Raw genomic sequence first — 17,988 nt, forward strand, 5'->3', positions numbered from 1 at the left:
GGAAAGAAAAAGGAGCTGTAGCAAGACTGAAAGGGGACAATCCTGAGCTTTTATCTTACCATTGCATCATTCATCAATCTGTCCTCTGTGCCTCCCTGTCAGATGAGCATGCTGAGGTGATGAATACAATGATGAAAATGATAAATTTTCTCAGGGCATCCTCTTCCTACCAGCATCGCATGCTTAGGGAATTCCTCAGAGAAGTTGATGCCAATGCTGATGATCTTTTGCTGCACAACAATGTGAGATGGCTCAGCAAAGGCAGGGTGCTAGAGCGCTTTTGGTCCATCAGGAGGGAATTAGCATCTTTTTTGGCAGAGCTAAGCAGTCAGAAGGCAACACAGTTTTCTCTCTTTTCAGAAAATGAGAAATGGATGGATAATGTGGCCTTTTTGGTTGACATCACGTCACATCTGAATGAACTGAATTTGAGGCTACAGGGCAAGGACAATTCAATTTGTGAACTGATGACAGCTGTTCGCTCCTTTCAGAGGAAACTTGAAGTGTTCAAGGAAGACCTGCAGGGAGACTGTGTACACTTCCCAGCAGTGCAGGAACAGGTTCAGGGACAGAGAGATTTGTCTTATTTTGTTGATTTTATTGATAAGCTGATTGTAAACTTCAGCAACCGTTTTGACAGCTTCAGCTTTGGAGAGCAGCTCACCATGTTCATTCAGAACCCATTTCTGATCACAGATGTCAGGGGGTTCTCAAAGGAAGTCACACAGCACTTTAAATGGGTAAATGCTGGGTCTCTCCAGATGCAATTGGTTGATCTCCAAGCAGATGTGGCCCTGAAAGAGCAGTTTGTAAGAACTGACCCTTCCACTTTCTGGTTCCAAATGGTCCCTGAGACTGCTTTCCCGGGTCTGAGGAAAGTAGCCCTATACATCTTGACCATGTTTGGCTCCACATACAACTGCGAGGCAGCTTTCTCCACAATGAACATAATTAAAACTAAATATCGTTCCAGGCTCACCAATGAGCACCTTCACATGTGTATGAGAATGGCCCTGACTCCATTCAAGCCCAGGTTTAAAATTCTGGCAAGACAGGCTAAAGCTCAATTCTCTCACTGAGCAAAAACATGGTGGAGTGGGATATGAGGGGAAGAAAGTGATACTCTAAAACTGTTCAATTGTTAAGATCTGTTGAGATTTATTATTTGTAAAATTGGTTGAGACTGTTGAGTCAAGATGTGAAACAGAAAAGGGGAAATTCAAACTTTTCCTCCCTTTATATTATTTTTCTGAAGTTAAGCACTTTTTTTGAAAATGCACAATTGTCACATTTTATTTATTTTCTCTTATTTTGACATGCAGCCCTAGTTTTATTTAGTTAATTAATGAGAGCACATTGTACATATCTACAGTCATACATATATGTTCAGTAGGGCTGCCCCTCTTAGTCGATTAGTCGACTAATCGGTCGTTTTGGTCTTAGTCGACTAAGATTTCTTTAGTCGATAAGTCATTTTTTATGCTTATTCATGCTTAATTACTCATTTCCAAGTAACTTATGAGAACATTTCTGGTGAACACGAGATTTAAAGTGGTGCTTTTGCAGGATTAATTTCGGAGAAACTCAGTTTTATAGATGGTTAATTAACTACATTTATATTGCGCTTTTCTAGTCTTGCACAGCTCTGTCGATTAAATCAACTAATCGATTAGTCGACAAACTCATATAAGTGTTAGTCGACTAAGAATTTCTTTAGTCGAGGACAACCCTAATGTTCAGTTCTATGTTTCGTGATAATAAATATTGTCAACAAGTTTTTGAATTGTACTGAATTAATTTGATTAGACGGTCAGTTATTGATTACATTCAGAACTACTAGGCCACTTAAATATATATACCACTAAATTGTTAGACATTATGATCTTCTGGACCTTTGCTTCAAAACATTTTCTCTAACTGGACCTTTTTTAAATTTTGTTGAATACCCCTGCCCTAGAGGGTGTCAAAAGGGAGTCAACATGTACTTCTTTGTTTGTGTTTTATGTGTTAATAGTTTTATGTTTTGTGTTCTATTAATCCTGTGTTATATGGTTTGAAGTTCTTTGATGACTGGTAACAATTTGCAAGTTGGGTGTAGATGAACTGAGGGTTTACATTTTTTAGTATCATTATGGCCTATAAATAAAAGTGTGATTTTTTGTTTGTATTGTATTATAATGAATGACAATCTGTGTTTTCTTATTTTTTGAATCACACCTTATTAGGTGTGAAAAGGGGGATTATTGGGGATTTATTATTCTCCTAAATTGATGGGATGACTAACTTAGAAAGAATGCATTCTTGACTGGGCTAATGTAGGTTGTGACACCTGGCAGGCTGTGATTGATGTGAAGAGCTGTTTTAGGGGGTAAAATGAGATAAGGATTGTTTCTCCAAATGCTAGACTATGCTGGTTCTTTGTGATCTGTGAACCTTCCTTGGACGTAGGAATGAGGTCTAAGGGAGCTGGCTCTTCTCACTATGACAGGTTGTTATGATAAACTTGTGCCTGGCTGAAGTGTGCAACAAATGGCGCCGAGGAGATGGGACCAACACCTGAACCAACGGATTGGCTGAGTAAAGTTTAAACCACACTCAGTCCTTTACTCTAATTGGCCAGCAGAGAAGTGGGAAACTTTCTCTGTCAGGGTATTTGAGTATTGGATCTGAAACAATGTTTTAGTTCTCTTAAGTGCCCTGCGAGGTATTTCAAAGAGCCCGTATATACGAAACATCATATTTACCATTGAAGGTTTTTGCATTAATTAAAATAACTAGTATATCTTAGAAGTCGTGTTGACCTCTTTTGTTCCTAATACCAGATTTGAATTGACGTGACTTTGACACGTTGCAAATACCATGCTCTACGAACTGAGCCGGCCATTCCCTCCACTACCCTAGGCGACGCTGGTCCAATTGTGCGCCGCCCCATGGGTCTCCCGGTCGCGGCCGGCTACGACAGAGCCTGGATTCAAACCAGGATCTCTAGTAGCACAGCTAGCACTGCGATGCAGTGCCTTAGACCACTGCGCCACTCACAGACTGAGTATTGCTGAGTATTGCTGACCAGAGCCTTCTCTAACAAAGTCAAAACTTTCTTTAATGTCCCACCCTCAGATACAGATGGTGCCTGGTCTGGTTCACGGCCACATTGAGAAAAAGATGACACATTAGGTCTTTTCACAGGACCCACTCCCTCCTGAGGGCAGTCAAAAACAGCAGCAACCTGCTGTGAAATTTGTGTTCTACATGCTTTACGTTCCCTTAACAGTTCATCCAACCGATCCTGTACCTCACTGGCTGTCCAGTCACGAATGGGTTTGCTCTTGAACACTTGGGCCAACTCTTTATCAGGACAGTTGCGTACAAACATGACTGCCAACTCTGAGCACTGATTGGGTAAGGTCCTGCCCTCACTCACAAGGTACTGTTCGGCTGCCTCTGCAGCTTTGTTAAGCCTAATCCAGAAATCTATTGGACCCTCATTAGCATATGGTTTGATTGAATAGAAATCAGCTAATGGCATACCTGAGCAGACAGTATCCCCAAAGTGTTGCTTGAAAACACTGAACACCGCCTTAACATCTGTGACAACAAGGTTGTTACGCTTCCAGACTTTGGTCACATCCCGTGCCCTCCCCATGAGCCTAGACATTACCTCCCCAACATTCCCAGACCCAGTGTAACCCCTCTTCTCTAGGTAGACTTCCATTAACTCCTCCCACTCCAGGACAGAGTACTTATCTGAGCCATCACCCCTAAAAAGAGGTGGAGCACTAACATCTGACTTCACAACCAGATTCAGCTTGGACGCATCAATAAAGGTTGACCCACACTGCTCAGGCAGGGGAAACTGCTGGGGTTGGTGAGGGGGACGGGCAGGAGAAAGACTTGAAACCCCAGGCTGCAGTAAACTCGCTCTGATAGATTCTCATATCTCTGAACCAATCTGCTTAATAAGGTCACTAAGCTGACTCGGAGGCGTCCCATTATCACCGAGTACTGTGGATGATGGTACATCAAAAGACAGAGGTGGGATACCCTGGTCAGGTGGAACAAACAGCCTACCCCTCCCAGTGCTTGCAAACTCAAGACTAGCAAACGCTCTACTCCCAGGAGCTGACTGTACAATTGGTGTAAATGGAAGGACACCCCTCCCTCTACCCACACTAAAATCCCCAGCATAACACGTCTTATGGATTTGAGAATCTTCCATGGCTCAACAGAGCACTAAAATACAATGTAATTTAGTGCATTCAAATACCCAAAAAAATTAATGCAATAAAAAAATTCATCCAAAACATACAAATAAGCACGAATACCTGTATCTAATGAATATGCTACATTCACTTTCACTGTTTACAGTATATATTCACTTACAGTAAGCCATCAACAAATTCACATGCGCAGGTCGTGCACCTCATCCACATGCACAGCTCCGGCGGTCGGCTTGAGCTGACCAGTCGGCAGGTCACGTAATTAGGACACTGCCACAACTGGAATTCTGATGGTTGGATAATTTTTATTCGACCTGCACACGAAGAGACAACACACAATATGTTAGCTCTTGGTGCAGCCACAGCTCTCGGGCACCTTGCTAGTTGAAGGTCAGGCAAAAGAGAACAGGTGCTGCATGCACACATTCAGTGCCTAACAACACACTATACAATACAAGTAAAATGATATACAACATAATTCTGACAAAATAAATGACATACCTGTACACGAAGAGACAACACACAATAGCTTAGCCCTTGGTGCAGCCACAGCTCTCGGGCACCTGCGTGAGCACATAGAAAATCACTGTCTAATCAGAGACTTCAACACATTAGTTCCCACAATGAGTTCATCAACCTGCCCATCAACAATAAGCACTGGGACTACATAACAGAAGCCATAAAGTTGCATTTTTAAGTCACACATGCCCACTGGGCTAGTTTGTTCCCACCACAACCCACCAGGATGATGTCTGAAGGATCTAGAAAGTTCCCCTCTACCACTCCTGCCTCCCTCAACCGAGGTACAATATCTGCGCGCAGAGTAGTAGCCATGGACCCACTATCTAACATCCCCTTCAGCTCAACTTTATCCTGTACTAGCACAGTGGTGTAAAACAAACTGTCATTCTGAGTAATTCTCATTGTGTTCTGAAAAATGACTGTGTTGTTCTTGGGTACTGACTCACAAAAGTAAGAATAAACAGATTGGATATCATCATCAGTGGAGGAAAAATAAGAATGCCCCACATTGCCCTCCTCAGAACGGAGGCTTTCTAGTTTTCCTGAGACCTGCCAGTCTGTCCACATCCAGGGTTCTGTCGCTGCCCAGCCTCACTACAGTCAAAGCTCATGTGGCCCGGAGAAAAGCACTTGACGCACAGCTGGTGCATCTGACAGTGAGCTTTGGTCCAGTGATTAGTGCTTCCACAGTCAGCGCACTCATGCTGACGTTTGTGGAACTGTTTACGGGGCCCTCTACATTTAACATGTTTAAGTCATTTAGCAGACGCTCTTATCCAGAGCGACTTACAGTTAGTGCATACGTTACTTTTTCTTTTTTCATACCCCCCGTGGGAATCGAACCTACAACCCTGGCGTTTATTGGGGATTTATTATTCTCCTAAATTGATGGGATGACTAACTTAGAAAGAATGCATTCTTGACTGGGCTAATGTAGGTTGTGACACCTGGCAGGCTGTGATTGATGTGAAGAGCTGTTTTAGGGGGTAAAATGAGATAAGGATTGTGTCTCCAAATGCTAGACTATACTGGTTCTTTGTGATCTGTGAACCTTCCTTGGACGTAGGAATGAGGTCTAAGGGAGCTGGCTCTTCTCACTATGACAGGTTGTTATGATAAACTTGTGCCTGGCTGAAGTGTGCAACAAATGGCGCCGAGGAGATGGGACCAACACCTGAACCAACGGATTGGCTGAGTAAAGTTTAAACCACACTCAGTCCTTTACTCTAATTGGCCAGCAGAGAAGTGGGAAACTTTCTCTGTCAGAGTATTTGAGTATTGGATCTGAAACAATGTTTTAGTTCTCTTAAGTGCCCTGCGAGGTATTTCAAAGAGCCCGTATATACGAAACATCATATTTACCATTGAAGGTTTTTGCATTAATTAAAATAACTAGTATATCTTAGAAGTCGTGTTGACCTCTTTTGTTCCTAATACCAGATTTGAATTGACGTGACTTTGACACGTTGCAAACACCATGCTCTACGAACTGAGCCAGCCATTCCCTCCACTACCCTAGGCGACGCTGGTCCAATTGTGCGCCGCCCCATGGGTCTCCCGGTCGCAGCCGGCTACGACAGAGCCTGGATTCAAACCAGGATCTCTAGTGGCACAGCTAGCACTGCGATGCAGTGCCTTAGACCACTGCGCCACTCACAGACTGAGTATTGCTGAGTATTGCTGACCAGAGCCTTCTCTAACAAAGTCAAAACTTTCTTTAATGTCCCACCCTCAGATACAGATGGTGCCTGGTCTGGTTCACGGCCACATTGAGAAAAAGATGACACATTAGGTCTTTTCACAGGACCCACTCCCTCCTGAGGGCAGTCAAAAACAGCAGCAACCTGCTGTGAAATTTGTGTTCTACATGCTTTACGTTCCCTTAACAGTTCATCCAACCGATCCTGTACCTCACTGGCTGTCCAGTCACGAATGGGTTTGCTCTTGAACACTTGGGCCAACTCTTTATCAGGACAGTTGCGTACAAACATGACTGCCAACTCTGAGCACTGATTGGGTAAGGTCCTGCCCTCACTCACAAGGTACTGTTCGGCTGCCTCTGCAGCTTTGTTAAGCCTAATCCAGAAATCTATTGGACCCTCATTAGCATATGGTTTGATTGAATAGAAATCAGCTAATGGCATACCTGAGCAGACAGTATCCCCAAAGTGTTGCTTGAAAACACTGAACACCGCCTTAACATCTGTGACAACAAGGTTGTTACGCTTCCAGACTTTGGTCACATCCCGTGCCCTCCCCATGAGCCTAGACATTACCTCCCCAACATTCCCAGACCCAGTGTAACCCCTCTTCTCTAGGTAGACTCCCATTAACTCCTCCCACTCCAGGACAGAGTACTTATCTGAGCCATCACCCCTAAAAAGAGGTGGAGCACTAACATCTGACTTCACAACCAGATTCAGCTTGGACGCATCAATAAAGGTTGACCCACACTGCTCAGGCAGGGGAAACTGCTGGGGTTGGTGAGGGGGACGGGCAGGAGAAAGACTTGAAACCTCAGGCTGCAGTAAACTCGCTCTGATAGATTCTCCTATCTCTGAACCAATCTGCTTAATAAGGTCACTAAGCTGACTCGGAGGCGTCCCATTATCACCGAGTACTGTGGATGATGGTACATCAAAAGACAGAGGTGGGATACCCTGGTCAGGTGGAACAAACAGCCTACCCCTCCCAGTGCTTGCAAACTCAGGACTAGCAAACGCTCTACTCCCAGGAGCTGACTGTACAATTGGTGTAAATGGAAGGACACCCCTCCCTCTACCCACACTAAAATCCCCAGCATAACACGGGTGCATTTAGTGCATTCAAATACCCCCCCCAAAAAATGCAATAAACAAATTCATCCAAAACATACAAATAAGCACGAATACCTGTATCTAATGAATATGCTACATTCACTTTCACAGTATATATTCACTTACAGTAAGCCATCAACAAATTCACATGCACAGGTCGTGCACCTCATCCACATGCACAGCTCCAGCGGTCGGCTTGAGCTGACAAGTCAGCAGGTCACGTAATTAGGACACTGCCACAACTGGAATTCTGATGGTTGGATAATTTTTATTCGACCTGCACACGAAGAGACAACACACAATATGTTAGCTCTTGGTGCAGCCACAGCTCTCGGGCACCTTGCTAGTTGAAGGTCAGGCAAAAGAGAACAGGTGCTGCATGCACACATTCAGTGCCTAACAACACACTATACAATACAAGTAAAATGATATACAACATAATTCTGACAAAATAAATGACATACCTGTACACGAAGAGACAACACACAATAGGTTAGCCCTTGGTGCAGCCACAGCTCTCGGGCACCTGCGTGAGCACATAGAAACTCACTCAAACACTGACCCAAATACTCCCGAGTTACAAAAGGTACCCTAATTAGCGAGCTCGGTGAAAGTTGTTAACATACATCTTTATATTGTCCACATTGTAACAAAACCTGTAGTTGCGTAACAGCACTTTGTGTAACTTTACCACAGTTTTATATTGACAAATTACGGCGCCAAGGACAACATACCTTGCTAGCTGAAGGTCAGGCAAAAGAGAACAATAAGAGGGTACATAAATACAGATAACCCGCGATGGACCAAACCAAAATATACACAACTTTTACAATTAGGTGTATTAACAATATAGATACATAAAAATGTTTGTACACCAAAAAATAACATTAGCTATGGAGCTGTAATTAAATAAAGAAACCACATTGAATTACTATTATTATTAACTTTTTAACATCCCCTCTTGACCTGGCCTACTTGAACTGTCCTTGTGTGCAATTTGGTGCATAATCTAGGGGAACAACATCACACTACTACACATATAATTCAAGTCATACCTTTATTGTCATTCATGCTCTTATTTTTAACCGAGTAGTTTTGCAAAAGTGTAACCTGCGTCAATTCTAGGAAATATTGGAATAACGTGCTTAAGAGGACACCTGACACGCACAACAGGATAACACAACAACCAGATTTTCAATTGACAATCATTGATTTAAATGGACGTGGTCAATAGATTTGTATAGGCATATATACTAATTTAATTTAACTTGTAAACCAAGGTTGGATTAGTAGGTCTATGCAACTTGCACCTGGATAACCGCGTCATGAATCGGAACGGGCTCCAACGTCCTCATATACACATTATGACAAAATAAAGATCTTAATCTTTCACGAAATAAAGACATAGAAGAAAACAGGTTCTAGAAACTCAATTTCTCCATGGCAATAGAATGTAAACATGTATGTTGCGCCAAACATATCCAAATATCGCCTACAACTCAATTCTCAGCGCAGCAAATTGGACGATTCCACAGGCATTGATCATTCGCGACTTTAAGTAATTCCTGTTATCTCTAGAGCATCCCGTATATTTATAGCGCTGCATTTCGTCCCCCTCTGACCATGGATAGGATTGGGAGCATTCCTGAGTTCACTTATGGTCCCACTAAGGTAATTTTAGGAGATATTCCTTTTGGCATACTGTAAATGCCTGTGCATAATGTACCTAATAAAGCATACTTATTTTAATTATCTTCAAAGGAATTCTGTAGAAGCAGCCTTTATTTTCAGACTCTGCAGGCCTGCTGGGAGGAAGCATATTACAATAAACAGGTAAGATTCATCCCACAAAAACAGTAACCACAGAAAGAAAGAGATAGATTTAATCCCAAAACAAGAGTTTTATTTCAAGACAGTTTAGAGAAGATGGTCATAAGAGTTCTTAATATCACTTGCAAATTGTGAGACATGAGCAGTTGTGAAATGTTACGAGAGGCCCTTCTGAAAGCACATTATATGGTCTTTAGTGGCACGGTCTCACACCTTACCTCATCTTGCAGAAGAAGCTCATGGTCCACTATCTGCTGCTCCAGAGTCGAGGCCAGGTCTCGCCCCATGTCACCATGGAGCACATGAGCGACTGGCTGGTGTCTCAGGGCAAAAAATCCCTTAGGGAGAGGTGAGTACCACGTCAGCTCTCACCTTCACTGCCATTCTCTGTCACCAGCAGCACTCCAGGAGGTGTGGGTAAAATAAACAACAGATAAATAGGAAGCCAGGAAAGTTGAAATGCTTTGTGTTTTATTTGAAGGGTGTGGAAGGAAACCCTGGAGGAGGGGAACGAACTCGCTCGGCTGGTAAGAGAATGAGAGTTAGAGACTTAGACTATCAGTCAGTGAGCTCTTTTCTAGCCTTTCAACAACTAGTTAGTACAGCAGAATATATCTGTTGTGAAATTACACTAATGGGACTTCCTGTTTCCTACAGCAGACCTGGGAAGTAAACACCTGCCTAAAAATGATTGACATGGAGCACAAGGCTGTCTGCAAGCTCCGCCGCTCTATGCACCCCACCTCTCCAGCTGGCGCTGACATGTGAGTTCCATGTACTGCCCCGCATACGGCTTGCTCCATTCATCTACACATCTGGAGCTATGCAGAAAAAAAACTAGGGCAGTGTTCTCTGTGTGAACATTGCACATTGTTTAGCTTTCTCTGCTGCTTTTTGTTGATTTCAGCGACCCCAAGGTCCACATCATCATGGAGAGAGCTGTGAGGAGCATTCAGGACAAGCTGTCCAATAAGCCCTGTAGCAACCTGCTCAGCCCATCCCAGGTGGTGGTGGAGCTGGTGCCCAGGATCCTCCTGGCCCTGTGGCTTCAGCCAGAGGAAGGCCATTCAGATCACCCCATCCTCCTAAGCGGGATGGCTGTGAGTATGGTGGTGGCCGTAGGGGAGAAGCTCTCCAGCATGTTGAAGGCCTCTTCTCCTCACACCCCTTTCTCCCGGGCTGCTGCTTTTGACTCTGTGAGGTCGATCCTTGGGAGAATCAGCCAGTCCTTCTCCCTGGATGACCTCACAACCCCTTTTTTTATGAGCTCTGTCTGTGCCTTTGTGGCGGACGAGGTGAAAAGCTACTTCCAGCCTACTGCAGACACCCTGCCAGTTCCCCCTGTCCTAGTGGTGGCCGTCTCCGCCACACTACCAGCTGACATCCAAGCAGGTGAGTAGCACTCATAGAGAGCACTCTGACATATGCCTTTTGTCATGACATCCTGGTGCCTTGTAGTAGTAAAGCCAATCAGGATTTTAATTGTCACCCCAAACACAGATGCAGACCAGGATTCTTCCCACCTGGAGGTTGTGGAAATCCCCCATAACACAGAGGCAGACCCAGCTTCTTCCCACCCATTGGTTGTGGACATCACCCCTAACACAGAGTCAGACCCTGCTTCTTCCAACCTGGAGGTTGTGGACATTACCCATAACACAGAGGCAGACCCGGCTTCTTCTCAGCTGGAGGTTGTGGACATCACCCCTAACAAAGAGGCACACCTGGCTTCTTCCCACCTGGAGCTTGTGGACATCACCCCTAACACAGAGTTAGACCCGGCTTCTTCCTATCAGGAGGTTGTGGAAACCACCCCTAACACAGAGACAGACCCGGCTTCTTCCCACCTGGAGCTTGTGGACATCACCCCAAACACAGAGGCAGACCCGGCTTCTTCCCACCGTATGGTTGTTGACATCTCCCATAACTCAGAGGCAGACCCAGCATCTTCCCACCTGGAGGTTGTGGACATCACCTCAAACACAGAGGCAGACCCGGCTTCTTCTCACCTGGAGGTTGTGGACATCACCCCTAACAAAGAGGCACACCTTGCTTCTTCCCAACTGGAGGTTGTGGACATCACTCCTAACAAAGAGGCACACCTGGCTTCTTCCCACCAGGAGCTTGTGGACATCACCCCTAACACAGAGGCAGACCCATCTTCTTCCCACCATGAGGTTATGGAAATCATCCCTAACACAGAGGCAGACCTGGCTGCTTTCCACTTGGAGCTTGTGGACATCACCCCTAACACAGAGGCTAAGAAGGCTTCTACCCACCTGAAGTTTGTGGTCCTCACCCCTAACACAGAGTTAGACCCGGCTTCTTCCTATCAGGAGGTTGTGGAAACCACCCCTAACACAGAGGCAGACCCGGCATCTTCCCACCTGGAGGTTGTGGACATCACCCCAAACAAAGAGGCAGATCCTGCTTCTTCCCACCTGGAGTTTGTGGACATCACCCCTAACACAGATGCAGACCTGGCTTCTTCCCACCTAGAGGTTGTGGACATCACCCCAAACACAGAGGCAGATCCTGCTTCTTCCCACCTGGAGCTTGTGGACATCACCCCTAACACAGAGGCAGACCCGGCTTCTTTCCACCTAGTTGTTGTGGACATAACCTTTAACACAGAGGCAGACCCGGCTTCTTCCCACCGTAAGGTTGTGGACATCACCCCTAATACAGAGGTAGACCCGGCTACTTCTCACCTGGAGGTTGTGGAAATCACCCCTAACACAGAGGCAGACCCGGCTTCTTTCCACCTAGTTGTTGTGGACATAACCTTTAACACAGAGGCAGACCCGGCTTATTCCCAGCTGGAAGTTGTGGAAATCACCCCTAACATAGAGGCAGACCCGGCTTCTTCCCACCGTAAGGTTGTGGACATCACCCCTAATACAGAGGTAGACCCGGCTACTTCTCACCTGGAGGTTGTGGAAATCACCCCTAACAAAGAGGCAGAACCCGTCTCTTCCCACTTGGAGATTGTGTTCGTCACACCTAACACAGAGGCAGAACCCGTCTCGTCCCACTTGGAAGTTGTGGACATCACCCCTTACACAGAGGCAGACCCGGCTTCTACCCACCTGAAGGTTGTGGACATCACCCCTAACACAGAGGCAGATCCGGCTTGTTCTCAGCTGGAGGTTTTGGACCTCACCCCTAACACAGATAAATACCCTGCTTCTTCACTCTTGGAGGTTGCGGACGTCACACCTGAAGAAAAGCCTCTCATGGTGGCCGTCTACGCCACTCTGCCATCTGACATCCAAGCAGGTGAGTAAGACTTATAGAAAGCACTCTGACAGGTGCCGTTCATCATGATAACATGTAAAGTGTTGGTCCCATGTTTCATGAGCTGAAATAAAAGATCCCATTCAACTGGCCAGTGTTTAGAACCTACGGTTTGCATTTATTTACATTCTGCCCCACTTTTGTCCCTTTCCAGAGGATGTTGCTGTGGTCACCCTGGACGTCACCCCACACGTCACCAAGGAGGTGACCCTGGATGTTCCATGCAGGGCGAGGAAAGGGGCAGTCCGGCGTTTTTTTTGCAGGCTTTGGAGGGCAGTGTGCTGCTGCGCTTGCCACAAGGAAGAGGAGGAACAATATTAATTATTCATTAGACCAGAAACAGGATTGAACCATAGACCATTAAATTCTTTGCATTATAGTTGCCTTCAATTCTGATTTTCTTCTGTTTAATTCTTAATTAATTTCAGAACATTTCTCTAAACTTTGTGGAGTAGGTTGTATAAATAAGTGGGAAACATCCCAATCCCAATTTTAATGCTTTTAATAATTAACTTATTACATTTTTTTTAGATGTATTATTTGACAAAAAAGTGGAGGGCGCGACCAAAAAACTTTAATCATCATAGAAAACTCTTGCTCACTATGAAAAATGCATTGTTTTATTTAAGCAAAGTTAAAAGATGAACGTTTCCGCCTAGTCTATGACGATATGCAAGTTGTGTTTGCCCAGTTAAAGGGGGACCCAGACTCACCCTGGTTCTTGAGGGTTGCAGACACTGAATAATTATCATTTGAAATAAATGGCACTTTTCAAGTCTTGACTAAAAATCTTTAATGAATATGAATTTAAATACAATTGACTTGAGGATCAGAGCAGGCAGACTGACTGGCTTGCCCTGAAGGCCCTCTACCTCTACCTCTGTGTGGTTAATCTCAGCCAAGAGGTTGTATGGGTTGTCTGTCTCTCTCTGGGTGTGAATCACTATCACTATGACCTCTCGCTCCGCCTGCCCGTTGGCCTGATCACAGGAGCAGGGGTGATGGCATTCGGGGTAACCTCCTCCTCTCCTGTATCTAACCCATCTTTCTGGCTATGAGTTCGACTGAGGTCACTCGTTCTCTCTCCCAGGGTGTTGGATAGTTTCTCCTCCTCTGTGTCTTGTGTATTTTCTACATTGTAGAATAATAGTGAAGTCTTCAAAACTATTAAATAACACATATGGCATCATGTAGTAACCAAAAACGTGTTACACATATCAAAATATATTTCAGATTTGAGATTCTTCAAAGTAGCCACCCTTTGCCTTGAAATGTTCTGAGACCAGGTTGCGCTTTCACCTCCCTCGGTAAGAGGGGAATAAGGCAACCTCAGAGTTACATCCAAGGATACTTTATTGACACACACGGATGAAATGGACATGGAAAGGTAGTGGAATGATAGTGGTCCTGTAATGGACAGATAACAGGGGTAATGAATATGCACAATAACTGATAGCACAAGTAGAGCAACAACGCTATTAACAAAGGAAGGGCTGTATTAATGGCATAATGCTACCTGCGGAGTATTACACAACACAGTAAAACACAGAGAGGCAACTTACAATAGGCAATGGTAGTAACTATAAAGAACAACAAGCAAGAATGATATACATGTTACAAACTCACTTTGTGCACGTACACTATCCCACGGTATCTCTGTGCATTCAAATTGTCATCGATAAAATGCAATTGTGTTCATTGTCCGTAGCTTATGCCTGCCCATACCATAACCCCACTGCCACCATGGAGCATTCACAACGTTGACATCAGCCAACAGCTCGCCCATACGCTGCTTTACAAGTGGTCTGAAGTCGTGAGGCCAGTTAGAAGTACTGCCAAATTCTCTAAAGCCGCCTTGGCTTATGGTTGAGAAATTAACATAAACGTATCTGGCAACAGCTCTGGTGGACATTCCTGCAGTCTGTAAGCCAATTGCACGCTGCCTCAAAACTTGAAACATCTGTGCATTGTGTTGTGTGACAAAACTGCACATTTTAGAGTGGCATTTTATTGTCCTCAGCACAAGGTGCACCTGTGTAATTATCATGCTGTTTAATCAGCTTCTTGATATGCCATATTTGTCAGGTGGATGGATTATCTTGGCAAAGGAGAAATGCTTGCTTACAGGGATGTAAACAAATGTGTGTACACAATTTGAGAGAAATAAGCTTTTTGTGCAAATGGAACATTTCTGGGATTTTTATTTCAGCTCATGAAACATGGGACCAACACTTTACATGTTGCGTTTATATTTTTGTTCAGTGTAGTTATTAGGTTGGGAGATTGGGATCCTATCTGGGCTAGCTAAAGCCAACTTCATGGTTAGTAGTATGACAGAGAAAATATAACAAGACAAATTTAAACATCACAAATCTGAGGGGGCAAGTGACCCTGTGCCCCCTTTGGGCATGACGTCTCTGCTATCAACCACATCATTCTGTCTCCGTGAATATTCAAAACAGACACATTCATTAAGGTCTGGTACTGGTTGTACCATATAGATCAGGGATGGACAATTCCAGTCCTTGGGGGTCGGAGGGGTGTCACACTTTTTCCCCATCCCTAGCAAACACAGATGATTAAACTTATTGCATTCTAAACTGAAACCCATGAGCACTTGATTATTAGAGTCAAACGTGTTAGCTGGGGCTGGGGAAAAAGTGTAACACCAATCAGGTCCCGAGGACTGGAGTTGCCCATCCCTGATATAGATGCTCTGTTTGCACGCATCGAGGGATGTGGTGACAGTGGAGACAAGGGAACACACATAAACAGCTTTGTCCTTTTAGAAAGTCATCATAATCCTTACATAAATATGATATGTATGCAAGAAATGCAGAGCCACTTCCAAAAACATATTGACAGAGTCTAGTATCTAGTAATCTAATCAATTCGTTTTCAACCCCTTTGTTATGGCAAGTGTAAATAAGCTCAGGAGTAAAAATGTGCTTAACAAGTCACATAATCACTTAGATGTACTCACTATGTGTGCAATAATAGTGATTTTTGAACGAATACATAATCTCTGTACCCCACACATGCAATTATCTATTAGGTCCCTCAGTCGAGCAGTGAATTTCAAACATAGATTCAACCATGAAGACCAGGGAGGTTTTCCAATGCCTCGCAAAGAAGGGCACCTTTTGGTAGATGGGTACAAATAAAGCAGACATTGAATATTCCTTTGAGCATGGTGAAGTTATTAATTATGCTTTGGATGGTGTATCAATACACCCAGTCACCACAAAAATACAGGTGTCCATCCTAACTCAGCTGCCAGAGAGGAAGGAAAACGCTCAGGGATTTCACCATGAGGCCAATTGTGACTTTAAAACAGTTAGAAAGTTTAATGCTTTGATAGGAGAAAACTGAGGATGAATCATCAACATTGTAGTTACTCCACAATACTAACCTAATTGACAGAGTATGCACTCACTAACTGTAAGTCGCTCTGGATAAGAGCGTCTGCTAAATGACTAAAATGTAAATGTAAAAGAAGGAAACCTGTACATGCATTGTGTTTGCAATAAGGCACTAAAGTAAAACTGCAAATAATGTGGCAAAGAAATGAACTTAATGCCCTGAATACAAAGCCTAATGTTTGGGGCAAATCCAACACAACACATCACTGAGTACCACTCTTCATATTTCCAAGCATGGTGGTGGCTGCATCATGTTATGGGTATGCATGTCATTGGCAAGGACTAGATACTTTTTTAGGATAAAAATAAACGGCATAGAGCTAAGTACAGGCAGATTCCTAGAGGAAAACCTGGTTCAGTCTGCTTTCCAACAGACACTGGGAGACAAATTCCCTCTTCAGCAGGACAATAACCTAAAACACAAGGCCAAATATTCACTGGAGTTGCTTACCAAGACGACATTGAATGTTTCTGAGTGGCTTAGTTACAGTTTTGACTTAATTCGGCTTGAAAACCTATGGCAAAAAAAAAATGTCTGTCTATATATAGTATAATGCATATATTTTACAATCCAGTTGTGCAAAGCTCTTGGAGATTTATCAAGTAAGACACAGCTTTAATCGACTCAGGGGTGGGAATACTTATGTAAATGAGATATTTCTGTATGTAATTTCCAATACATTTGCAAAAATTTCAAAAGCGTGTTTTCAATTTGTCATTATGGTATTGTGTGTAGCTGCGTGAGAGAAAATGTTATAATTGAATCCATTTTGAATTCAGGCTGTAAGAAAGCAACATGTGGAATAAGTTAAGGGGTATGAATACTTTCTGAATGCACTGTATATCTGCAAGAAAGTGATAAATAAGTGACTGTTTGAAAGGGGGTCATATAATGTCACGCTCGTCTACGAGAGAGGACCAATGCGCAGCGTTGAAGGTGAACATAATATATATTTATTAACTGATCAACACGATCAAAACAATAACCAACGATGCGTGACGTCTAAGGTTACAACACGAACAAACCTTAACGGAACAAGAAACCACAACACAAAGTGAAAAGACCGATAGTTAAATATGGCTCCCAGTCAGAGACAACCAGCTGACACTCGTTGCCTCTGATTGGGAGTCACTCAGGCCAACATAGATATACAAACATAGACTTACACACCCTGGCTCAACATAACATAGTCCCCAGAGCCAGGGCGTGACATATAAACATTGCCTTATTTATATTTTTACATATAACATAAAGTTAATTTTGTCTGAAATAGTCATGCTAAAATGGGCGTCGTTTCTCAGACCAAATTTCCATTCTGGCTCAAACAAAGCAATCGGATCATGCTCCAGTCAAAAACAGCTATAGGGAATGCCTATACATTGTCCAATCTCCTTCCACACATTGATTTCATCTTATTCAGAAAAAAACAAACTTGAAATTAAGTGTTGTTTCAGTGTCTTGTTGCAGGTTGTGCAATGTTCAAAAGTGTGTGAGAGAAAAAGCATTAACTTGTGTGTGTGGTGTCAAGTGTGGATGGTCCTATGTATGCAAATAGCCGAGATTGGATATTTCAGCACCATGGACAGCAGCGACATTGGGATAGCGAGATCTGTAATTCAGCAACACATGACACTGGATAGTGGCTGTCTCAGGTGAAGTTGGCATTGGGAAAATCCCATCTAATGGGAAACGAGGCATAGGAGGCAAAAAGACTGAAGGAGAAGACTCCCACAGGAACTCTTGGCTTAACTGTTCTGTCACATTCATTTCAAATGTTACATTTTTCGATTTGTAAATAAAAGGGAACACATCTGCAAATAATGTAAACTGACTTTTCTAACTACACTGTACAGCTTTAGTGTGTCTGTGTGTCATAGGTACAA

This window comes from Coregonus lavaretus (assembly GCF_964263955.1).
Source record: "Coregonus lavaretus genome assembly, contig: HAP1_SCAFFOLD_1141, whole genome shotgun sequence".
Taxonomy (NCBI): Eukaryota; Metazoa; Chordata; class Actinopteri; order Salmoniformes; family Salmonidae; genus Coregonus; species Coregonus lavaretus.